The sequence below is a fragment of the Nomascus leucogenys genome, chromosome 16 (assembly GCF_006542625.1).
Source record: "Nomascus leucogenys isolate Asia chromosome 16, Asia_NLE_v1, whole genome shotgun sequence".
Classification (NCBI taxonomy): domain Eukaryota; kingdom Metazoa; phylum Chordata; class Mammalia; order Primates; family Hylobatidae; genus Nomascus; species Nomascus leucogenys.
Window position 1 is genome coordinate 82,003,990 of NC_044396.1, and position 26,483 is coordinate 82,030,472.

Genomic DNA, 26,483 nt, shown 5'->3' on the forward strand with positions numbered 1-26,483 from the left:
CTGCTTCATAGGTATCTCTTTTGCATACAGTACAGGCAGAGGTACCAGCTGCCCTTTGCTCTAGAGAGTATCTTTTCAAGAATGTTTGTAGAGTGAACAGCGTTGAGAAATAAAGATAGTATCTCCTTCTGGAGCAAAGGACAAGCATGCTTACTGTCTGTTCAGTATAATAAATACAATGTATCCCTCCAGAGCAAAGGGCAGGCATGCTTATTGCTCATTAGAAAAGATCTGGGTTCCCTTAACTCAGGGCTTCTCTCCAACAAGATAGCCCACTGTGTGTACAAGTACTACCTGGTCCTCTTCATGTCATCCTGTAGACTGAGTCTCAGAAAACCAGCACAAATGCTGATACTCTGGCTACTACTATTATAGAGAATAATACTCTGCCCTTGATCTTTAACACAGGAGTTTCATGTCTTCTACCAGATTCCATGAAAATGTGGTAGGATAACTTATTAGCTTGCAAGTAGGATAAAATCTCAGACCATCATGGTTCTTGACAGTTCTGGGGAAAGAGGATGGGATGCTGACATAGCCATAACTCTCTAAGAGAAAGGATAAAGGCCCTGCAGACTGAGTTCTGGGACAAGGGAAGTTACCCTGGAATCTGAGAGTGATCCTAGTGGTGGATGGGAAAAAGGTGGGAATAAAGACTCCCCCACCTATTTACCTATTAATGAACAGGGTGGAATTAAAGTTTAGAAACTGAGCAGTGAGAAGTGAGGCTGAAATTAGCCACCCAAATGGTGGGTTGGTAGTTGTTCACTATCCTCTGGGCTGGTGGAAGGAGGGGAGTATCATAACAATAAGGGCAACAAGCACCATGGTCCCACGTGAAAGGCTGTGGCTGTGACTGCTGAGCCAAGGAATCCCCTAAACTAAAAGAAATGGCCTAAGTAATGATGACCTTGCTGCCAACTACAGAGCTTCAAGTAGACCGGAAACATTAAACTGCGAGAGAATGCCCCAAAGTGAATATAAAGCCTTGATTACCAGCACCGAGTTGCTCTCTCCCCCTCCACACTCCCTGATCCCTCTCTGCTCCCACCCCCAAACTCTTCTGCTTTAATGAGAATAATGGTTAGGAATGGGGCTGAGGTCTCCCTGATCCCCAAGATGGACTGAAGGCCAGACATACCAGGAGGTTTGCCCAGAGAAGTTCAGGGAGAGACTCAAAATTTTATGGTTCTCTTGGAAATAGGCACCGAGGTAACCATTCTATCTAGTCCTGTCAGGCAGACACCCAGATTAAGCTAATAGGGTCTGGGCAGGGTTTACAGTGGTTAGGAAAATAAATGTGACTTATGGGTGGGATGTTTTGGACCAATTCAATGTGCTTATTGTTGCCTCTACATCATAATGTATAGTAAGAACTGATGAGCCGGGTGCGGTGGCTCGCACCTGTAATCCCAGCATTTTGGGAGGCCGAGGGGGGCGGATCACTTGAGGTCAGAAGTTCGAGACCTGACCAACATGATGAAACTCTGTCTCTAGTGAAAATATAAAATTAGCTGGGCATGGTGGCATGCGCCTGTAGTCCCAGCTACTCAGGAGGCTGAGGTAGGAGAATCACTTGAACCCAGGAGGTGGAGGTTGCAGTGAGCCAAGATTGCGTCATTGCACTCCGGCCTGGGTGACAGAGTGAGATTCTGTCACCAAAAAAAAAAAAGAAGAAGAACCTGATGTGTTATGTGCTTGTACTTACAAGACTCAAGAGAGAGTTTTTCCAATCAGAAAGGGCTGTATGTAGAAAAGTGCACTAGTACCTTTGGGGCCCCACAATCCTAAGGATCACTTTGAGCCATAAGTCTCATGATTTCACTGATTAGAGGATTTGGCAAAAGGAGGCAGCCTCCACCTACAGGTGCCCCTTGGGGTTTTGAACGCTTTGCCTCCCTGACACAGCAATCAAGTTTACGCCTTCTGAAAAGCAGCCATTAGCTTGCTTCTGGATTCCAGTGGAAATTGAATGCCTAACTCATGGAGGCCTCACAAGTCTGATGTTCCTATTTCGAGGTGGGTCAGCTTACATTCAATGACTAACAATGCGGTCAATCAATGGAAAATGCTTATGTGAAACACACCTGGCTTAGCCTTAGCCCCAAAAAGGATCTCAACTTTACATGAAAAAGGGCTGGCACCTAGCCCTTTGGGGAAAACTTTATCCCCTACTCTACCACTGGAGGCAAAGCTACTGGCTCAATGAAGCCCGCATCCAGTAAATCATCACATCTTATAGATTTGACATCATCAATATTCTTTCCTGGACTTTAGCAACAGCCTTTTAACTTGTCTCCCTGTATCCAATCTCACTTCACCTTTAATACATTCTCCAAAAGCAGTCAGGACAATCTTTCCAAAAGACAACTTGAGTATTTTACTCTTCCCTATTAAGATCCTATAATGGTTTCCCCATTGCCTGCAGCTGGAACTGAATGGGACTTGTTAACATGACTCATGCAGATGGTTTACTTCTCTCTTCCTTTACAGCCTCCATTGCTGTCATACTACAACCAGTATCAGTTTCTAACACGACTTCTCTTATCTTCAGGCTTTTTAGCTCTCTCTCTCTTCCTACCCCCATGTAAACTCTCCCTCTTGACTGACTGGTCTACTCTTCAGGTCAGAGTTTAGATGACATTACAACAGGGACTTTTATCTTTACTAGTTAAGATTAGGTACCCAAGGCCGAGGAGGGCAGATCACGAGGTCCGAAGATCCGAGACCAGCCTGGCCAACATGGTGAAACCCCATCTCTACTAAAAATATAAAAATTAGCCAGGCGTGGTGGCATGTGCCTGTAATCCCAGCTACTGGGGAGGCTGAGGCAGGAGAATCTCTTGAACCAGGGAGTCGGAGGTTGCAATGAGCCGAGATCGTGCCACTGCACTCCAGCCCAGCAACAGAGTGAGGCTCCATCTCAAAAAAAAAAAAAAGATTAGGTACCCATGTAACACATATCACTGAATTCATACTCTTTCTGTATCTTCTATTCTACTGTAAGGAAGAATCACAAATGATTTATTCACTGTAATATAACCCCACTTATGTGCTCAATAACTACTTGGGTAGTTAATGGCAATCTATATACCACATATTGTGCCAGGTGATCAAAAACAAAATTATTTTTAATAATCATTTGACTTAGAAATACATTAGTAAAATTAGATGCTGCCTTCCTTATTATGCTGAATTGAAATTAACATAAAAATTTCACAACAGTTTAGTGAGGCATGTAAGAGGGACATTATTCCCATTTAATAATCTGAGGATCTTCATATTATCATATGAAGCAAATTTGTCAAATTAAATTCAATGTTTTTGTCCATACATACTAGAATGTTACAATGAGAAGAATCTCTCAATTACAGGATTTTTACTGATTAGAAGATTTGGCAAAAGGTCAAGTCAACAAACTATAAAAGTGTACCTCAAGTCACAGATTTCAGATTTCATTTAAACTAGTGCATTTGATTCTCTACTATCCTAAGAGAAATGGCATAAATTAATCCTTAAAATATAATAGCACATTATGATATGTCATATCATGATAGGTCATAATATATATTATATTATGTCATATTGCGGCAGGCCAGGTCTCACTAATGCAGGCCTCCACAACAACTGTTTCAGTACTGACTGAGTGGTTAAGTTAAATATTAAAAGCCAGTGCCCTTAAACAAAGCCTGGGATTAACAAAAGCCCATCACGAGTTTTGCCTAGGCCTTTCCTGGGCCTTAAAGCATGACAAAATAATGAAGGAATTCTTAAGAGGACCCATTTAGGATTAAACAAGTTTTACTGTGGGTCTGAAGAAACTCCCTGGGCCTCCACTAACAAGTTTACTGGGGGTCCGAAGGAATTCCCCAAACCTTCATGATTTCGCAGGGGACAACATAAGGGTAATCACTCCCAGCAACTGGACCCATTTAGATTAAGTAAATTTACTGAGGGTCCAGAGGAGGCTCTTCAAGACTTAGACCTTAGTTATAGATTAAAAGAAGTTAATCACTGATGTATTTAGATGAATGCAAACTTACACATAGACATATAGCTTAGAAGGCATATAAGCTCTGGAAAATTTTGTAATTTTGAGTTGGTCTGGCAATAATTTCCAGGCCTTCTCCCTATAACTAGGTTGCAGAAAATAAAAACTCTCTTCCTCTCCAGATCACCTGCATCTCGTTATTGGGCTATGAGAAATAGCAGAGTGATCCTCAGTTTGGTCCGGGAACAGTATGACATATTATGTCACATTATGACATCCAGGACTATGTCATAATTTCTTTCTTAGCAAGTGTTTTCTGAAAATGCTTGACCTAAAGTAGTATTCAGGTTAATCTGGATTATCTAAGGACATGCCAATGGAAGGAATAAATATTCTAGATCAATGGTCCCCAACCTTTTTGGGACCAGGAAATGTTTTCGTGGAAGACAATTTTTCCACGGACAGGGCGACAGGGGGAATGGTTTCAGGATGAAATTGTTCCACCTCAGATCGCCAGGCGTTAGATTCTCACATGGAACACAAAACCTGGATGCCTCTAATGCACAATTCACAACAAGGTCCGTGCTACTATGAGAATATAATGCTGTCTCTGCTGATCTAACAGGAGGCAGACCTCAGGGAGTAATGCCGCTCACCTCCTGTTGTGCAGTCCGGTTCCCAACAGGCCATGGCCCAGGGGTTGGGGACCCCTGCTCTAGACACAGTAGAAAGGGTCTGTATCAATCTAGAATTTAATATATATCATACACAATCCATCAACTAAAATATACCACGAAGAGATTACTCTATTAGCAGAAAATAACTGTACAGGACTCAGGCTTCACAGTGTCACATACAATAGTACCTTAATGTTGATGATCAATCTTTTCAAAATGAATTAAATAGCTACAAAAATATACCTCTGCATTAAGTCTTCTACTTAAACAAAATCACACAATATCTTTGAAAGTAGTCATTCTGACCCATGGTACCATTATCCAGATGTGAAGGTGTGTTGCAAGAAATGTTTATATTTAAATAATCAAAATTCTAAGAATGATTTCTTTGTTTAAAAAGTTTACAAATGTGACTCATTTGCATTCTAATTACTTGCATAAGTGGGAAAGGGGTGAAGCTATAGCTAGCTGTCAATCCTGTATATGCTTACAGGAGAGTACAGAACAAGTGAACATTATCCATTCTCCTTGGCAGCTGAAAAAGTTTTGAGATTTGCTGTTTTAAGTATGTTTTACAAATACTTAATATAAAATATAAGACCTCAAATTAGTACGTTGAAATAGAATTTAAGCAAACATGATGGGTTCAAATGCCAGTCTTCCACATTTCCCACTTGGGAGTATACTTGAACAAGTATACCTAATTGGAAATATTTAATTATGACTAATGACATACCTCTAACCTAAGCTCTCTGAGCCTTACTTTCCTAATGTTAATTGGGAATTAAACAGAAGTTAACCTACACATTACAGAGTTGTTCTAAAACTAACCTAATGGTTATAAGGAATCTGGCATACAGTAGGTGTTCAATACTACAGCATAATTAAGAGCCAGGGTTTAGTGAACTGATCATAATATAGAATGAGTTCACACATCCAAGAACATTTATGTATAATTTTAGAAACTCTAAATGCACAAGAAATTATTTGAATTCACTGTTGTTCATGAATGCTGACAAGATACATATATCAAGTGCCCATTCTAAGCAAACAAATCCATTCTATGAACTAAAGTATAATACAAAATCATGTCTATACTTCCTCACCCAAAGATCTCAAAGCAAATTAAATAACCCAATATAGCAGTCTTTTTTTTTTTTTTTTTTTTTTTTTGAGACAGAGTCTTGCTCTGTCGCTCAGGCTGGAGTGCAGTGGCGAGATCTCGGTTCACCGCAAGCTCCGCCTCCCGGGTTCACGCCATTCTCCTGCCTTGGCCTCCCGAGTAGCTGGGACTACAGGCGCCCGCCACCACGCCCGGCTAATTTTTTTTGTATTTTTGGTAGAGACAGGGTTTCAGCGTGTTAGCCAGGATGGTCTCGATCTCCTGACCTCGTGATCCACCCGTCTCGGCCTCCCAAAGTGTTGGGATTACAGGCGTGGGCCACTGCGCCCGGCCAGCAGTCTTAAAAATATACAAGATACCTGAAAAAACTACAGCTCAGAGCAATCAACATCTTTTTCAAAATTTTTTGCCACATAATTACAAAATGCTTTACAGTCTAAGATTCTTTGACCTTGCCATTAACTCAATTGTTCAAAACATAATTATTGAGTATCCACCATGCACCAGGCAGGCACTGTGCTAAACTCTGGTATAGTTACAGAAAAGAAGAGACCAAAAATAGAAGGTATGCCACTAAGCTATTTCCAACTATTATAGTCTTGCTTTCCTTAAACAATGTAAGAGAAAATTGTAAGTTCTCACAGTTGAATGCATTAATACTTAGTAAGAGTCAAGTAACCTCAAATAAGTGACAATCCAATATCTCCCCCCATGGAGACTAGGAGTAAAATAAGCACCCCTGTATACTTCTCCATCAATTGTTATTTACTATGTAAAGGTAAATGACCATTTCAAATATGAGTCAAATAATCTCAAGAGCGACACTAATTTAACCTGTAAATTTTTAAAACCCGTTTATTCCTGGAGAGTTCAGAGAAATGAATTTTAAGTTTGATTAATTTAAATGTCAATCAAAAATCTATCAAAAATAAACTGCATTGACTTAGTTTTACTCAACATCTGAAATTATACTTTTTCTGGGGCAACTAGAATTAACTTACTAACCACGCCTCCCTCTGATCAACCAACCACTTTCTTGGGAGACAAAAATCTAGCCTCCATCCAATGATATAATCTAGAATTCATACTATATATCCTAGAACATTTTACAAAGCAGGAGTTTCCTCACGAACAGCTACATCACTATTAAAGTTTTAAAGAATTCTTAAAGATTACTATCTAGCAAAACTGTTCTGCAAATACACATTCTCTCTCTCTCTCTCTCTCTCTCTCTCTCATGAGTTAAGAATCTTACTGCTGAAGTGGTTATCCAAAACCTAAGCAGGGACAAACAGCCAAGTACCTTTTTAACACCAAGCTCCCCAAAAACGAAGCTGTTAGAAAATGTTGCCATAAATACTGACAGCAATAGCATCATCATAATGATATGCAGGTAGGTGTACTTTAGGACTAAGAGCCTCTCTTCGAGTTCGTTATTATGGATATGAAAGTCACATAAAAAAAAAAAGTGCTGTCATTTCATTTTATGAATGCTGATTAGGGAGTTTCAGTTAACTGCAACACTTTACAAACAGGCTACCAAATAAGCCCCAGTTATCAAGCAGTTCTAGACACAAAGCTTCTGTTTCTATTACTAAATACAATTAAAGAATTAAAAGAATCTGTTTTTCTTGAGGTATATTAGTCTAAAATGATTTGCGATAGTAAGTCACCAAACACCCGAGTGACTGAAATTCTTTTAGCTATATAAAACACTCCTCTGGAATGCCGATCTCCCACACCGTAAGACTTAAAACACACAAAATCGATTGACACACATTTTTCACATAGAGATTAAGCAGTAAAAAGGTGGCAAACTCAATACACTTACACAGAAGTAGGAAAAAACGTGTAAGCAAATTCCAAAAACCTTTGTCTTATCCAGAATGGCACTTTGTGGTACTCCAAGGATTCAGGCATTTCATCAGTATTCCGCACATAGGGGGTAGGTACTCAAACAATGTTGCTGACAGATGAGACAAGAAAGTCTCACCAACAAACATTTCTACAGCAATGTATTAACGGGTAATGTTGCACATCAGTCAAGGGACCAAGTGAGGAGGAATCCAGAGGAGTAGAAAGAATAATAATTTTCTGCCAAATTTTACACTCAGAGGAAATTAATCCATCATAGAAGTCTTCCATGAAAAAAAGAAAAAAGGTACTCAGTATGACCCAGAATAGCCATGAGGTTAAAACACACACACACACACACACACACACACACACACACACACACAGAGAGAGAGAGCAATTGTAGAGTTTGACAGTTATAGATTTGGGTAATTATAGTAGAAATTGTGTGTTTGGAAATACACTAAGACCACACCCTAAGACTGAGAATCTGGACTTTAAACGCTGAGCATTAACTAAAAGGACAACGCAGTATCTAAGTTGGAAGGTCTGGCCGCGCAGGTGGAAGGCGAAGTGATGCGAAGCGATAAAGACACCAACTTCAACACCAGGGACCAGGAGGGCTGGGTGTCGAGGCGAGGCGTGGCGAAGCCCGGGGGAGAAGGAGGTGTGGAGCTGGGGACGGGAACAGGAGATGAGAAGGAGGAAAAGCGGCCGCGAAGAGGAAGGAGTGGTGGGAGCCAGGATTGGGGGGTGGGGGACAACGCCGACGCGGGAAGGGACGAGCCGGGGAGCCAGGAGTCACTGGCGGGCGCAGGATCTGGGGTGGGAGGGGGCGGCGAGAGCGCGCGTGGAGGTGCCAGTGGAAGGAAGGGGGCGGAAGAAAGGAAAACCCGAATGAATGAGCGCCGGGGACAGGCCGGGGCCGCGGGGCCGGAGAGGAAGCGGCCCCGGGGCGCCGCGGGGCCGGGGGCGGGCCCAGCGCGCCTGGGAAGGAGGAAGCCCCGCGCCAGCGCGGGCCCCGCCGCACCCGCCTCTTCGCCAAAATGGGGTCGCGGAGCAGGAAAGCTAGGAGTGTGAAGGAAGAGGAGAAAATGGCAAAAACCAATCACTCACCCTCCGCTCGAGCCTCCAGGCACTCTCAGTCCCGCTCCTGCGCCCTCCTCGAGCCGCAGAGGCGGCTCCTCAGCGGCGCTAGGGGGAGCCCCGGGTCCGGAGCGGGGGAGCGGCGGCAGCCGGACCGGGAGCCCCTCAACACCTGCCCCTGTGGCGGAGCCGCGACAAGCCAGGCGGCAGCGGCGGCAGCTCCGAGCGGGGAGGGCAAGTGACCCGGATGTACAGGGTAACGACGAGGAGTGGGAGGAGGGAATGCCAGGAAGTGAGGGCGCCGCGGACCTGTCCGGCCGTGCGCATGCGCTGCACGCCCGCCCCGCAAGGTAAATCCTTAGCCTATCTTCTCCGCCCCTCATCCCCGCCCCTCCCGAAGGGGCGGGGCGAAGCCGGAGACAGGTGGTCGGCGGGCGCGGCGTGCTGAGGAAGGAGGCGTGGCCACCCCCTTGCACCCCCAGCCTCCTTAAAGGGGCAGTACCTTCGCGCCGAGATAGCTTCGGAGTGGGTTGGGGTCTTCCAGCCTTCCAGATGTACAGATGGGAAACGGAGGTTCAGAGGTGGCGGTGACCTGCCTCTTGTCAGCGGGCTTGAAAATGGCAGGAACTGGACCTCGGGACTCAATGCCGAGCCCTGCGAAGTTGCCATATTCCCCCCACGCCTGGAACCGCTAGGCTGCGGGCGCGCCTCTCCCCCGCGGGTCAGGTACTGAGCCTCGCCCGCGATTCCTGGCGCGGCACGTGTTCCTGGCAGGCGCCCAACGCCAGGAGACTGTACCGTTACCGCCTGCGATGGTATCGCGGAGACGCCCTTGGGAGGTGAAAAATGATCATTCTGAGAACAACAATTAGACTCCACTTACAACACTCTCAGATAAATCAGACCCCTGTTGTGGGGTCGACTCTGGGCAAAAATATCTAGTGGGCAGAAACTTGGATGTGACAGAGGGCGCAGCCTCTTAATTACTTCCCTAATTCCCCTTTCACTCTTTGAACATAAATGATCCCTTCCCCTTTACAGACAAAAACAGAACATCCCATCTAGCTACCTTCTCCTAATCCTGTTATAAAGCTGATTTTTTTTTCATTAACATTAAAGGGGAAAAGATGACAATGTTGTCTCTCCCAGGGTTGTTTTCAGTTTGACAGCTGAGCAGATCACTAAGATGGAGGTAAATGATTATGAACATTTTGGGGTCACAGGCCCAACTGAAAAACCCTTAAAAGTATGGACTTTTCCCCCCAGGAAAATACAGACATGCACACACGTTTGCATAAAATTTCAGGAGTTTCATGCAACCAGGGAGCCTATCCATGAAATCCTGATTATGAACGAAGCTCTAGTCAAAGAGCTAAGGTTCCAGTAATTATCTGCGCCTTACTGTATGGGGCCAAGAAATCACTCCTTGCCACAAAACACAGAAGGGCAGCCCTTACCTTAGCCTTTTTGTCTTCCTCTTGAGTTTTGTAGAAACCAAATGGTATGTAACATGGTGGGCATATTACTTAGAAACGTGTTGAGTCATGGAGAGATTAAGTGGCTTTTTCAAGGCACACACTAAGGGCAACATTCCTAGGCCTCAGACTTTTACCTTAATTATCATACTTCAGGAGGATTCAGGGGTTCTATATTGTAGCTATTATAGTTCTGGTCAATTTCAATGAAACCGAAGGGGATGATTTTTTTTTTTTTTTTTTTTTTTTTTCGTGACGGAGTCTCAGTGTCACCCAGGCTGGAGCACAGTGGCGCAGTATCGGCTCACTGCAACCTCCACCTCCCAGGTTCAAGTGATTCTCCTGTCTCAGCCTCCCAAGTAGCTGGGATTACAGGCGCACACCGCCATGCCCGGCTAATTTTTTGTATTTCAGTAGAGGCGGGGTTTCACCATGTTGCCCAGGCTGCTCTTGAACTCCTGAGCTCAGGCAATCCACCTGCCTGAGCCTCCCAAAGTGCTAGGATTACAGGCGTGAGCCACCGCACCTGGCTGGAGATGATGTTTTGCAAATGTTGATGCTGATAGAAAAGTCCTCATAATCCAAGAAGCTTGGTCCACTTGTCTGACATACTGACATCCAACCTCAGATAACCTGGGTCCAGATAGACCACTGTCCTCAATGTGAACCAGAGGAAGAGTTCATACATGAGCACAGTCCCTTAGATGTGAGCTCTGAGTAACCACACACCTCTAACCCTATCTCCCACCAAAAGCAGAAATCTTTCATAGTATCTTCAAGACATGAATATCTAGTTCAGCTCCAGTATCTCCAACTACAGGGAGCTCATTACTGCAATCATCAGCCTTTGATTGTGAGGAACCTCTTTTACAGTAAGCAAAAATCTGATGCACAACAATTTTCATCCACTGGTCCTAATTTTCTCTATGGAAAGCACTATAGACATGACGCTGGCCTAGGGAGCTTACAGTCTAGCAAAGAAGCAGTCCACTGAGAAGTGATAATAATAAAATACTGGACCAGGTGCAGTGGCTCACACCTGTAATCCCAGCACTTTGGGAGGCCGAAGCAGGTGGATCACGAGGTCAGGAGTTCGAGACCAGCCAGGCCAACATGGTAAAACCCCGTCTCTACTAAAAATACAAAAATTAGCTGGGCGTGGTGGCAGGCGCCTGTAATCCCAACTACTCAGGAGGCTGAGGCAGGAGAATCTCCTGAACCCAGGAGGTGAAGGTTGCAGTTAGCCGAGATCTTGCCTTTGCACTCCAGCCTGGATGACGAGCGAAACGCGTCTCAACAAATAATAATAATAACAAAATACAATGAGTCCTGTGAGGAACATGGAATACCCCTCTCAGATGCACCTTTCTCCTTAGCTGCCCTGGGCCCATTCCTGCCATGTACAAGAACTCACAAGTAAGTTCTTCCATTACCCCACGTGGGAATTCCCTGAAAGAGGGAGCTGGCTCAGAAAACAAGACTCCTATGAGAAGTGCTGAATTTATTCTTCTATAATCCTTTCTTCATCATTCTGCATGAATGTGATCACATTTTTGCTGAGGTCAAAGCTTTCAAAGATTTATGTTGAAAAACTGAACAAAAGGATGCAAAAAAAAAAAAAAAGGGCTTACATAAGAGCACTAGTCTCTTGATGATTTAAGCATTGTGGCTAGCTGTATTTTGTGAGTCCTTACAATGTGCCAGGCACTGTACTAAGCTCTAAGCTCTTGACTTGTTTTCTTCTTTTGCTTTTTCACAACCATCCTATATGGTACTATTATCAGGCCCATTTTACAAATGAGGCAACCGAAACTCCATATGTGACAGATCCAGGATTCAAACCCAATCTGTCAACTCCACAGCTTCTATGGACACTGCATTGTCTCTGTCTACTTTTTTAAATTTCACAAGGTCCTGTGGCTTTCCTTCAGTGCTGTTTTCTTGGAAATTTTTATTTATTATTAAATCAGTTTTAAAACACTATAGAGAATAAATGGTTTCACTCAATCATTGATTCATTCAATCAACACACATTTTTGCTCTCCCCGCCCCCCCCCCCCCCCCCCCTGTATCCTAGGTGTCAGGCTGAGGGTCTGGGAAGAAGGAGAGTAAGACACCAAGTCCCTGCTCCAGAGGGGCTGAGAGTTTAGTGAAAGGACAGGCTGTCATCTTGCACTTAAAGCATGATTCATTGTAATTCAGAAGGGTGGAGGAACCAGCTTTCCCTGGGACAACTGTGAAGGCTTCACAAAGAATGGGACCTTTGGCCAGGTGCAGTGGCTCACACCTATAATCCCAGTATTTTGGGAGGCTGAGGCAGGCAGATCACTTGGGGTCAGGAGTTCAAGACAGCCTGACTAACATGGTGAAACCCCATCTCTACTAAAAAAAAAAAAAAAAGAAGAAGAAATTAACCGAACATGGTGGCACACGCCTCTATAATCCCAGCTACTCGGGAGGCTGAGGCGGGAGAATCGCTTGACTCCAAGAGGCAGAGATTGCAATGAGCCAAGATTGCACCACGGCACTCCAGCCTGGGCAACAGAGTGAGACTCCATCTTAAAAAAAAAAAAAAAAAAAAGAATGGGACCTCTTAGCTTGGTCTTGAAGCAGGAAGGGGAAAGGGCCAAGGAGAAAACACAGGGGACCAAAGGTTGGGGGGATTGTGGGGGTGCTGTGACACACTGAGATTGTAAAGGACATCATACACCATACTAAGAAATTTGAACTTGCCTTCTGAAGGCAACAATAAGTAAAGAGACGCTTCTAACCAAGGGAGACACATAATCAGATATGTTTTATATCAGGATCACTCTGACCACAGGGTACAATATGGACTACAGTGGTAGAGAGAACAGAGGGCCAGCAAACCAGTTAAGAGGCTGCTGTGGGGTCCAAGGGAGGGATAAGGAGAGCCTGCTCAAGGAAACTGGTAGCGAAGATGAAGAACAGGCACCGGAATTAAGATGCTAACTGATGCAGAATCTGCAAGTTCAATCTGGGGGAAGAGGAGACTGGGGTTGTCGGGATGACCCAGAGGCTCCTGGCTTAGCAGACAAACTGGATGGTGACACCATGTGATATCAATACTTTTACACAGTTTTCATTCCTCTTATATTCCAATCTTTACCCATTTAAATGCACATTGCTTTGCCGGGCACGGTGGCTCACGTCTGTAATCCCAGCAGTTTGAGAGGCCAACGCGGGCAGATCACTTGAGTCCAGGAGTTCGAGACCAGCCTGGCCAACATGGTGAAACCCCGTCTCTACTAAAAATACAAAAATTAGCCAGGCATGATGGCACACGCTTGTATTCCCAGCTATTCTGAAGGCTAAGGCAGGAGAATCTCTTGAGCCTAGGAGGCAGAGGTCGCAGTGAGCCAATATCCCACCATTGCACTCCAGCCTGGGCAATGCAGTGAGACTCTGTCTCAAAAAAATAAAAAACAAAAATAAATAAATAAATGCACATTGCTTTCATTGATTTCTTCAGATATGTGCAACTCTTTCCCAATACTTTCATATTTCTACACACACCTATCATTTTAATGACTACAGAGTATTTCATCATACTGAAATACCTCAGTTTCCTTTAGTTGCTAAAGGTCCACATCCTACATGGCTGGTGTACCCGCTATAATCATTTGGCTTTGGGTATTTTGCAAGGGATGAGTTGAGCCTTTAGGGAAAAAGAGCCTTTAGGCAAAAGGTGTTGGAGAACTCTGGCCTCCGGGGAAGCTGCAACTCTCCTGGGAGGGGCCTGGGCAACCGCATTACTGTATTGCAGGTAGAAAATGCAGAACTATGGAAAGGAACCTGTCATCCACAGGGAGCCTGAGGTCCAAGTTTCCACAGAAGCTAGTTCTCATGTCCTAACCTCCCTAATCCATTTGTTCATTCATGTGTTCATGTATTCACTCCTTCTACAAAGCATTCCTGTGAATGCAGAGAGCAACACAGCAGAGCTGAAACCACCTCTATGCTCTGGTCAGGCTTTGAAACCTGCTCTACAACTTACACAAGTTACTCAATATCTGAAAGCCTCAGTTTCCCCCACAAGTTTGTTGTGTTAACTCAGAGAAAACTTGTAAAATGCTGGGGACTGAACGAGGCACAGACTAAGCTCAGTAACTGTTTTCAGTCTTATGCTTTTTTGACCCCCATCCCTGTACCTTGAGTTTCTTTTTTTCTGTTTTTATTTATTTATCTTTTTGAGACAGAGTCTTGCTCTGTCGCCCCAGGCTGGAGGGCTGTGACACAATCTCCACTCACTGCAGCCTCCGCCTCCCGGGTTCAAGTGATTCTCCTGCCTCAGCCTCCTGAGTAAGTAGCTGGGATTACAGGCATGAGCCACCACACCCGGCTAATTTTTGCATTTTTAATAGAGACGGGGTTTCACCATGTTGGCCAGGCTGGTGTTAAACTCCTGACCTCAGGTGATCCACCCACCTTGGACTCCCAAGGTGCTGGGAATACAGGCGTGAGCCACTGCACCCAGCTGTACCTTGAGTTTCTGACCAAACCCACTGGGCAGCCATCCATGAGCTGGAGCTCAGGTCCTGAATCTGCCAGAGTGAACTAGACCCACTCACTTGATCTTTGCTTCCTATCTGTGAAATGGGGATAAGACTATCTACTTCTCAGAAATGTTGGGAAGCTCTCATGAAGACTGTATAAGAAAATACTTTCAAAGCTCCAAAGCACTATGTCATTATTGACTGTTAACTTTTGTTAGAGACATTTTGTTGTCTTTGTTTTTCCCTTTAAAAAACTCTGACCTCAGCATAAGCTCCCTGGATTGTAATTACTGGGTCAAAGGATCTGAAAATTTTTTGGTTCCTGATTTGTTATTGCCCAGTTGTCCTTAGAGAAGACTCTATATTTTGCTGCCAGCCTTCACTCAAAGACATCTTTCAATACGCTTCAGCACCTAGAGTATAGTTTTTGCTGCCTCTGTACCCAGTCTCACTCCTCAATTGAACATTCAGGGAGTTCTACCAACTGTTTCTCTCTTCCTTTTCACAGGATGAATGAACACTGAATCCTTTAGAAAAGAGACAGCTCCAAACATTTCCACCATAGTCAGGGACTCCAGTGTTGCCTTAGGGATGAGGACTCCGTGGATATTTAACGAAGAAAGGGGAAGAGGACATGGGACAGAGGCCTGAGAATCCCCTGGGAAGGGCTAGAAGCTCATCCAGCGTTGAAAGATGACATCAGAGCCGCTATTCAAAAAGAACCCAAGTAAGAAGGCAACCAATCAAACTGACACCTTCCTGTTATTTAGCAAAACATTAACCAATCTTACAGGAGCCATAAAGCTGTCCTTAGGGCCATATTTCCCCCGAGTTATAAGGTTTATCTATGAGCCTCCATCACATTTGCAAATCTAACATATTTCTAAGTGGGGCAACTCCAAGTCTCATTTCCCCAACCCTTCAGGTGACCTGCAGGAAGAAAAAAGGGTCCCACTGCGTCACATTGGCTGTTCCCTTCTGTACCTCGAGTACACTTTCGAGTCTCTTCACTTGGCTGTTTGTCAGCCTTCAGGTTCGAAGCGGTTACCCCATCACCCTTCCAAAGGTGAACCCTCATCACCCTTCCAAAGGTGAACCCCACCTACCTTCACTCATTCCCTAGCATGTCACTGGTGTTTTTCCTTCACAGCGCTTATCACAAACTCTAATTCTTTTAATTTTTTTTTTTTTTTTTGAGACAGAATCTCACTGTGTCACCCAGGCTAGAGTGCAGTGGTGCGATCTCAGCTCACTGCAACCTCCACCTCCCAGGTTCAAGTGATTCTCCTGCCTCAGCCTCCCGAGTGGCTGGGACTACAGGCACACGCCATCATGCTCAGCTAATTTTTTTGTATTTTTAGTAGAGACGGGGTTTTGCCATGTTGGCCAAGCTGGCCTCAAACTCCTGACTTCAAGTGATCCTCCTGCCTCAGTTTCCCAAAGTGTGGGGATTACAGATGTCAGCCACTGTGCCCAGCCTCTAATTATTTTACATTTTTAGCTTAAAAATGTTTTAACTAAAAAAAAACCAAAGAAATAAACAACCAAAAACCACCTCTTGTTACAATGTCAGCTGTGATGGCAGAGACAGAGCTATCACCGTGCCCACTGCAGTTCCTGCCATGGTGCCCGGCCCCTAGGAGAGCCTCCCTAAATATGTTGAATGAATGGATTAAAAAAAGGGAGGACCCAAGCAGTAAATGAGGTGCCCCGATGCACTATTCACCCTGATTATATGAGTAATACATATTGATTGCAGCAAAAACGTTTGAAAATACATATGAGCAAATGAAAGAAAAAATAAACACCCATGATCCAACCACCCACACCAGTGGACACCCTTCCAAATGTTTTTCCTGTCTATATCTATATAAAGGCAGCACATATTTTTATTAAAATGGTTCATTTACTGAATTGTAATCTGCTGTCTTTCACCTCACAGTTTATCAACCTTCCTTAATAAAGGAACGTCAGCCACATCACTGTTAAAGGCTATATAATACTCTGCTGTGCAGCTAAACCATGAAGTGTTGAATGATTCTGGAGTTCAGCTGAAGGGAGGTTTCTTCAATGTCGATAAAGGTAAAATGCTTTATTCCAGCATTTCCCCCTTGCCAAGCTTCCCATTTTTTCCCTCTGTGTTTGTATTGCTTTAGAGCTGTATTTCTACAGAACTGTATTCCCCACCGCCCATTCACCACCTGGAGTTATTAGAGTCCTCGTCAACTAGAGAAGCAAAATTGTTTGCAGCCGGAAAAGCTGACGTATGACGAAGCAAGGACGATGCCTTGAAGTTCAAATGGGGAATGTGCTGCTGATACAGGAAACAGAAATGAAGAGTGTGCTTTCTTGCCAAGATTTGAATAGGGAGAAGAGGAAAAGATTTTCTGCACGCCTTCACTTCTTCCCAAGCCCTACCCTCGAGGAGAGGTTTTTCCCAAGGGATAGGCTGTTCCCCCCCGCCCCCCATGCTGACTGATGCTGTAAGCAGTTTGCAGACCAAGTCCGTGGCTCCATTTACAGACTCACTGGCTGCAAAAAAATCCAAGAGGGCATGCTCAGAATGTGCCACCCCTTCCACGAACAGCTCTTGCAGCCCCTGGTGTGGTTCAGCAGCACAAAGGACTGCTCACTTGGCATGTTTAGCTCTGACAATCCCATTCCTTCCATCAGGAAAAGGCACAGGCACAGGAGGGCGCCACTTGAAGGGAGGGACAAGATGCCATAAAATCATAGATGGCTCCAGAGGAACGGAAGGGAGAAAAATGGCTGGGTGGGCCATTCATTTCTGAGCTTCACCCCACTGTGACCCCAAAACCTAAGGAGAGGTTAGTTCATCTCTGCTTTTCCACCCATCTTACATAGCACACCAGCATAATTAGATTAAATCTTTGCCTATAGAAAAAGAGAATTCCAGCCAGGTGTGGTGGCTCACGCCTGTAATCCCAGCACTTTGGGAGGCCAAGGTGGGAGGACTGCTTGAGCCCAGAATTGTTTGAGACCAGCCTGGGCAACATGACACGACCCTGTCTGTAGAAAAAAATTTAAAAACAAAGGAAAATTAGCCGAGTATGGTGGTGTGAGCCTGTGGTCCCAGCTACTTGGAAGGCTGAGGCAGGAGGATTGCTTTGGCTCACAAGGTCAAGGATGCAGTGGGTCGTGACTGCACTATTGCACTCCAGCCTGGACGACAGGGTGGGACCCTGTCTCAGAAGAAAAGAAAATGAGAATTCTTAATTGTGTCCACAGTCATTAATTTATCAATGACATTTTAAAAGATTGATAAAGTATATTAATTTATCAATGCTGTTAAAAAAAAGATTTGTTGTATGTTTTACAGAAATACCATCATTAGAAGACAAAAGGATTTAATGTGAAATATAATGACAGAAGAACTATTACGACCAATACCTCTGATCAATTGCTTAGTTTCTGCCAGTATTATAGAAAGTGATTTCTACCCATTTATAATGCAATCCTTACAACATTATGAAAGATATTTTATTACTTCCCTGTTTTCAGATGAGAAAATGGAGGGACAAACAGTTCAAGTACTTTGCCATAGGTTACATACCTAGGAGGAGGTGAACCAGGATTCTAGACCAAGTCTTAGCTCCCTGCTTTGCATAAATCATTCCACCTGCCTTGCTTCCCCACCCTGTTTTCCTTTCTGTAAACATTAACTAAATCCCTCAGTGTCCAAGCTCCACCTGAAATATTACACTAAGGCTGGGCACGGTGGCTCATGCCTGTAATCCCAGCATTTTGGGAGGCCGAGGTGGGCAGATCACCTGAGGTCGGGAGTTCGAGACCAGCCTGACCAACACATAGAGGAACCCTGTCTCTACTAAAAAAAAAAAAATACAAAAATTAGCCAGGCGTGGTGGCGCTTGCCTGTAATCCCAGCTACTCAGGAGGCTGAGGCAGGAGAATCGCTTGAACCCAGGAGGCAGAGGTTGATTGCGCCATTGCACTCCAGCCTGGGCAAGAAGAGCGAAACTCCATCTTAAAAAATAATAATAATAATAATACACTACTCATCTATAAAGCAGCCACAATTATCACCTACTTCACTGTGTTATTGTGAGCACTGACTACAATAATAGGTAGAACTTAGGAAATTGCCAATTCCAACTGTCTTTGGCTATAAAAAGCAACAATTACATATGAAACATAATCAGTAAAAGGTTGGGTAAAACTTAATGTTTGGTAAACTCTTAAATAAATGTATGTACCTGATTATCTTGGCTTTTGACATTTGCTTTTTTTTTTTTTTAATTTGAGAGTTTGGGGCATTTTTGTTGACAATTGCTCTTTTAATATTCAAACTCGCAAAGTTGTATATGATAGAAGCTGACAGTCAGACCCTGGGCTTGGTCAGGCTTAAGTTTTAATCCCTTCATTTTCTCATCTATAAAATAAAGAAAGTGTCCGGGCACGGTGGCTCAGGCCTGTAATCCCAGCACTTTGGGAAGCCACGGCAGACAGATCACCTGAGGCCAGGAGTTCAAGACCAGCCTGGCCAGCATGGCAAAACCCCATCTTTACTAAAAATACAAAAATTAGCCAGACGTGGTGACGTGCACCTGTAATCCCAGCTACTTGGGGAGCTGAGACAGGAGAATCACTTGAACCCAGGAGGCGGAGGTTGCAGTGAGAAGAGATCGTGCCACTGCACTCCAGCCTGGGTGACAGAGCAAGACCGTCTCAAAGAAAAAAAAAAAAAATGAAGAAACTAATGGTATTCATTGTCAGATGTAAATTATTTCATGTAGAGTGCTTAGCACAGGGCACAGAAAATTTAAGAGCTCAGTAAATATTAACATTTTCTATTATTTATTATTGTTTTTATTAACAGACTTGCTTTCATTAAGATGCTATTTGTATAAAGCTGCCCACTGCAGCATTATTTATAATAAAAGCCAGACACAAATTAAATTTCCCACTATAGGGAAAGGGCATAGTAGGATTCTGAAAGAACCATCTTTAGAATTAATGAAGATCACTTTAATTATAATCCAAGGCCCTGCTTTGCTACTCGGGGGCAGCATGATTTTGAGCACGTCATTTCTTTTCTCTGGACCCGTTTCCTCATCTCAGAAATGAAGGGTTTGCTCTCAATGACTCCCACATCCTCTCATGATTTAAAGTTGCATAGTCCTGGCCAGACAGGGTGGCTCACGCCTATAATCCCAGCACTTTGGGAGGCCAAGGCAGGCAGATCACTCGAGGTCAGGAGCTTGAGACCAGCCTGGCCAACATGGCGATACCCCATCTCTACTAAAAATACAAAAATTAGCCAGGTGTGGTGGCGGGCGCCTATAGTCCCAGTTACTCAGGAGGCTGGGGCAGGAGAATTGCTTGAGCCTGGGAGGCAGAAGTTGCAGGGAGCCGAGATTGTGCCATTGCACTCCAGCCTGGGCGACAGAGTGAGACTCCATCTCAAAAACAAAACAAAGCAAAAAAATAATAATAAAGTTAAATAGTCCTAAGGTTCTCAATAAATTAAAATCCATCAACATCAAGGACAACATACCACTGAGGACATAAGAAAATGGTAGAAACGGCCAGGCGCGGTGGCTCATGCCTGTAATCCTAACACTTTGGGAGGCCGAGGTGGGCAGATCATGAGGTCAGGAGTTCGAGACCAGCCTAGCCAGCATGGTGAAACCCTGTCTCTACTAAAAATACAAAAAATTATCTGGCCGTGGTGGCACGTGCCTGTAATCCCAGCTACTTAGCAGGCTGAGACAGGAGAATTGCTTGAACACGGGAGGAGGAGGTTGCAGTGAGCCAAGATTGTGCCACTGCACTCCAGCCTGGGTGACAGAGCGAGACTCTGTCTCAAAAAAAAAAAGAAAATGGTAGAAACACAAGAAACTTTTATAAATTAATATTCCCAATCTTCTTTCACCCTACTCTTTGTTTCCATAGCATTTGTCACCTCCTAACATCATTTGTATTATGTTTATTATCTTTCTCCATGAACTAGACCTAAGCCCATGACAGTAGGAGTTTATGGCTGGTCTGTCCACAAATGTGTCCCCAGCCCCTAGAACAATGTCTGGCATATAGTAGGAGCTCAGTTAGCATTCGTTGAATTTAAAAATGTGAATATTAATTTAAAAGAACAAAGTACAAAACTACATATGTCATAAAGTGCAAAAATTACTTTTTTTTTTTTTTTTTTTTTTTTGAGACAGAGCTTCGCTCTTGCTGCCCAGGTTGGAGGGCAATGGCGCGATCTCGGCTCACCGCAACCTCCGCCTCCCAGGTTCAAGCGATTCTCCTGCCTCAGCCTCCCTAGTAGCTGGGATTACAGGCATGTGCCACCACACCCAGCTAATTTTGTATTTTTAGTAGAGACGGGGTTTCTCCATGTTGGTCAGGCTGGTCTCGAACTCCCGACCTCAGGTGATCTGCCCACCTCAGCCTCCCAAAGTGCTGGGATTACAGGCGTGAGCCACCGCACCTGGCCAAAAATTACATTTATAATTATGTATATTACATGTATATGTATGTATATAACAAATATGTAATAAAGTTATATATAATAGAATGCAAAATTGTATATACAATTAATATAAAATATGTACCCCTATGGAGAAATAGTAGAGAGGATCAGAGAAGGTAAAACTCAATGATAATAAGATGAACGTGGGAATGAAATAATATTCTTTTTCATTTTCCTTTAACGTTTTGAACCATTTTGTTTGTCCAAAAAGATGGCATTTTAAAAAGGAAGAAAGAGTGTGAACAGGAGAAATATGGAAGAGAAAGGAAGCAGAAGTGGCCAAGGGAGAGAACCTGATGGAGAAAATGAGGAAAGATAGAAGGGGCCAAAGCAAACAGAAGGCTCATGGCTGGTGGTTACTCTATTAATGGAAACAGAATCACACAGGCAGAAAGAAAAGTAAATAGATAAAGGAAAGACAATTTACCTTGAACTTTTAATTCCAAGCTAATATCTATTAAACTACTCCTAGGTTGATAGAATTTCCCCCATTAACTGCCTCAATCCACAGAAGCTTTGGTAAATTTCAGCACAAAGGAACACTTGCAACTGTTATGTGTTACTGTTCTTCATTCCGAACCTTCTGTTGATCTGCTGCTTTGGAGGCAAGAAGAAGGAGGCCCACGTTCTAAGACTAACTGAATGCCACAGGCATTTTCACTAGCCAACTGATCCATCAAGCATTTCATCTAGGGCCACCTACTTGGGGGAACAGAGTGTAGGAAACAGACTTGTCTTCCAGGGGATGAAAGGCACACTACTTACTCCAATACAAAGCAACACACAACTGCCAAATAAATGACACGGATGATATATCCTGTAAAATTAAAGGGCTAGAAGTGTTCCTTCTAGCTTGGGAAGGTCAGGGGAGAGGGGGCAGGGAGATGTCCAGGGAAGGACTTGTCCTGCACTTTATCCAATAACAGGGACCCTAGTGCTGTTCGTGAGTGGACTCTTGACCCCTTCACCTGGTCCCAACTTGTACTTGAGATCACTTGCTGCTCTTAATGCCCCCAGCCCCCAGCTGCTTGCCTGGGTTCCTCATCACGGCCATGCATTTGCCATTTTGAGCAAACCAGGTCAGTTCCCCTGTGCAGGTGCTCTTAACCTCTGTGCTTTTTGTTTACAGCACACACCATCACTGTAATTGTATGGTTATTGTGTGGTTCCTTGAACACTGTGAGCTCCAGGACAGTAGCGGCCACACTGTTTTGTCACCACTATATCCCCAGTGAGAGCATGGAGCCTGGCACAAGGCATGCACTCAACAAACAGCTGCAGCTGGTCAAGGAGATGGCATTGGTCCAGCCTGAATCAGCACAGGCCTAGGTTTTAATGCTACTGTGAATCCCCAACATGGCCACAGAGCTGGAACCAGGGAATCAGATAAGCAAGACAAGGAGGTAAGATTTAACCCTCGCCCAAAATTGGCCTAAATGATCAGGTCACTACTGTGTAACCTAGTATTTGAAATACAGAGATTTAGACAGAATGACAGGAAAAAGTCAAACATAAACTAAAAGTCTGAAAGAGCTTAGGTTCTCACAGTCACTTTTTGAGGCTACAGAAGGAAAGATATTGCATAAGCCTTAAAAAAAAAATGGTCCAGTTAAGAAGTGTAACTGGTTTAGCAAGCTTCCGTTCTAAAATCCTGGTGCCGATTTCGTGTTAGAACACAGGTTTAATGAGAATGCATCCCTCTCCCCAAGTTGTAATGCACAGAAGAGGGCAAAGGGGAGAATGTTACCTTGCCCAAGCTCTGGTCTTATCTCAACCCACACACTTGGAGAAAATGTCTATAGTCCATTTCAGTATTTACTTAGCTTTTTAATTTTTTTTTTTTTTTTTTTTTTTTTGACACAGACTCTTGCTCTGTCCCCCAGGCCAGAGTGCAGTGGTATGATCTTAGCTCACTGCAACCTCCGCCTCCCAGGTTCAAGCGATTCTCCTGCCTCACCCTCCCGAATAGCTGGGATTACAGGTGCCCGCCACAATGTCTGGCTGATTTTTGTACTTTTAGTAGAGATGGGGTTTCACCATGTTGGCCAGGCTGGTCTCGAACTCCTGATCTCAGGTGATCCACCCACTTCAGTCTCCCAAAGTGCTGGGATTACATGCTTGAGCCACTGCGCCTGGCCTAGCTTTTTAATTTAATAGGCCGCTTGTACTTATAAGTGCCTGCATCAGAGTTTCTGGATGAAATCAACTGATTTTAGAAGTGGGAGAAACTTTGGGATTCACCTTCAATCCAACATTTTTGCTTATGAAAATGCAGGGCCCAAGTGGTTAAGGAACTTGTCTAGGGGCACAATCCCCCAGTCATGAACTCTGGGCCCAGGGCGAAGATTAGAGGGATTTATGTCTATACTGTCTTTATTTCCAAAGGTTAGTCTACATCACTGAGGCATCAGTAAAGTCCTGTGAAATATCTATACTAATAAGCAGTGTGCACCATTTGGTATGGTATCTGGTGTGATCTTTCAGGGTAAAAGTAGGTCAATTAATTGCTGTCCTTATTCGGCCCTTACTACACACAACACACAAATCTCTTCCACCATTGCAAAATGTTAGAAGATGTATGTGCTGCGGCTGGGCGCCATGGTTCACGCCTAGAATCCCAGAATTTTGAGAGGCTGAGGTGGGCGGATCACTTGAGTTTAGGAGTTTGAGACTAGCCTGGCCAACATGGTGAAGCCCCATCCCTACTAAAAACACAAAATTAGCTGGGCGTGGTGGTGTACACTTGTAGTCCCAGCTACTCGGGAGGCTGAGGCAGGAGAATCGCTTGAACCCGGGAGGCGGAGGTTGCAGTGAGCCAAGATCGTGCCACTGCACTCCAGCCTGGGTGACAGAACGAAACTCTATCTCAAAAAAAAAAAAAAAAAAGTATGTGCTGCATGATGAAGAAGTAAGTGGAAATGCAGGTTTTATGAGATTTCCCAATCACCCATAACAGCGAGGAATGGTATCTTTCTCAGTCACAACACTAACCTGCTTACAGAGTTCATGTAAATACTGTTTCTTGCTGTTCCACCTTTGTCTATGCTGTTCCTCTGCTAGAAACACCTTCCACAACACTCCCACATTTCCAAACCAAACCCCTACCTACACATGGAAGCTCCCATCAGAAATCTCTACAGACATCAGAAATCTATAGAGATGTTAGATAAGCATTTCAACGTAACTTATGTCCTCATTTTACCTTATGGTAACAGCCCTATTTACCTCTTACAAGCATTCTATGGTGTATCAAAAAGACTAACAACAGTAAGAGGTTTGCATAGCACTGTGTATTCCATTGAGAAAAGCGCTACAAAAACACAAGGTAGCATTTTATTAATTTATTAAATCTGATTCCTTGAGACACATACAAAGTGGTTTTGATGGATGAGCCAACAAATCCAAGATTAATAGCCTAGTTTACTGCACTCTTTTCTCTTTCCAAGCCACAAGCCAAAATAAACTCATCCTCAATTTATAATGTTGCAAAATGTGCTTCTGAGCACCAATGCCTGAATCCACTGTGGTTATTAAAAGGATGGTTGCATCCATCAGGATGGGATAGGTTATGCTGTGGTAACAAAGAATACCTAAATCTCAGCCCTAAGGATGACCACAATGGTCCCTCTGGGGTCAAGAAGGTAAGTCCAGCAGCCCCATCTTTCTCATTTTCACCTGACAATCTGGTTAGCCAACTCTGTGGCTTACATAAGTTTGAAAGATATGACCCTCTCCTTTCCTTCTCCAACCACCTACAAAATTGTCTCGTGGAGTGCAGTGAGAATCTGAAGTGATTATCTTTGTAAAACACCCAGGATGCTGCCTGGCATATAGGTAGCAGCCAGTAAATAATAATGATGGCTACTACCACTGTCACTTCCATTATCCCCACCCCTCCTCAAATAATAATAATAATGAGATTATAATTCTCATAGAGCAGTGATTTCTGAACTTAACTTGTCCTGAACATTAGAATCACCTGGAGAGCTTAAAAAACCTACTAATGCTTGTGTCCCACCCCTAGAGTCTATGACGTAATTCATCTAGTGTATGACCTTAGGCTTGGGATTTTAAAAGATTGCCAGGTGATTCCAAAGTGTAGACAAGTTTGGAAACCAGCTTCAAGAGGCAGCAAGATTCATATATACACATACATGTCTTTGTGTTTGCACACACACGCACCTGCTCCCAAGTTCCATGAATTGTGCTCCCTGTATGATAGTAGTGGTTATATCACTTAGGGTGAGCTGGGTTATGCTGTGGTAACAGAGCCCCTGAATCTCATCCCTAATGAAAACCAATTGATCACCCCTGCAGGGTCACAATGAGCCCAGAAGCCCTGTTTTTCTGGTCTTTACCTGACAGTTAAGCCTATTCTTTTTTCTTTTTTGGTCTTTACTTGACATTTAAGCCTATTTTTTCCTTCCTTCCCTCCTTCCCTCCCTCCCTCCCTCCTTCCCTCCTTCCCTCCTTCCTTCTTTCCTTCCCTCCCTCCCTCCCTCCCTCCTTTTCTTTCTTTCTTTCTCTCTCTCCCCCCCACCCTCTTTCTTTCTTGGCTCTTGCTCTGTCACCCAGGCTGGAGTGCAGTAGCATGACCATGGCTCACTGCAGCCTTGACCTCCAGGGCTCTAGTGATCCTCCTACCTCAGACTCCCAAGTAGCTGGGACTACAGGCACACACGACTGTGCCTGGCTGATTTTTGTTCTTTTCTTTTCTATTTTCTTTTTGTGTGTGTAGACACAGGGTCTTGCTATGTTGCTAGGACTGATCTCAAACTCCTGGGCTCAAGCAATCTTCCCACCACAGCCTCCCTAAATGCTGAGATTACAGGCATGAGCCACTGTGCATGGCCTAAGCCTCTGCATTTTATCCTCAGACCTTTCTCATGTTCTATTTACTTCTACTTCATACCTTTCCCCAAGTCCAGTTAAAGTTTGCCTGGCCCAGAGTAAATCAGCACCCAAAGATGACACCAATGTGGACAGACTTAGGGGAAATCTGGTTAGAGGAAGGCCACTAAAGGCTATCAGTACTTAAGGCTGTACTTTGCTCAATTCTCTGTCCCCAAGACTTAAAACACAGCACACAATGTGGTAGAAATTTGGATAGTTAAATCAGTTATCATCAGTAATAACCTAGAAGAAAAGCAGACACAAGAACTCAAAAAGCACAGCATCTAAGCTGAAAACCTTATTTATCAACTTGTCACCAACCACCATTTGGATTTCAAATTTTTTTATTGCCG

The 26,483-nt window shown here is 44.0% G+C and overlaps 1 protein-coding gene across 16 annotated transcripts in view; it reads right to left on the minus strand.

Moving 5' to 3' along the window:
• The window catches only part of FAM49B (family with sequence similarity 49 member B), a 177,904-nt gene that overhangs the window by 92,104 nt on the left and 59,317 nt on the right, over nucleotides 1-26,483 (minus strand). The window contains exon 1 of one of the 16 annotated variants that reach the window (XM_003256207.3): nucleotides 8,762-9,030. The exons of 12 other annotated variants lie outside the window; for them this stretch is intronic. The gene's annotated coding sequence lies outside the window, so the exon portion shown is untranslated. Of the gene's footprint in view, nucleotides 1-8,761; nucleotides 9,031-26,483 lie in introns of those variants that run through there. 3 more of the 16 variants (XM_030795483.1, XM_030795474.1, XM_012508394.2) reach the window with 3 other exon arrangements.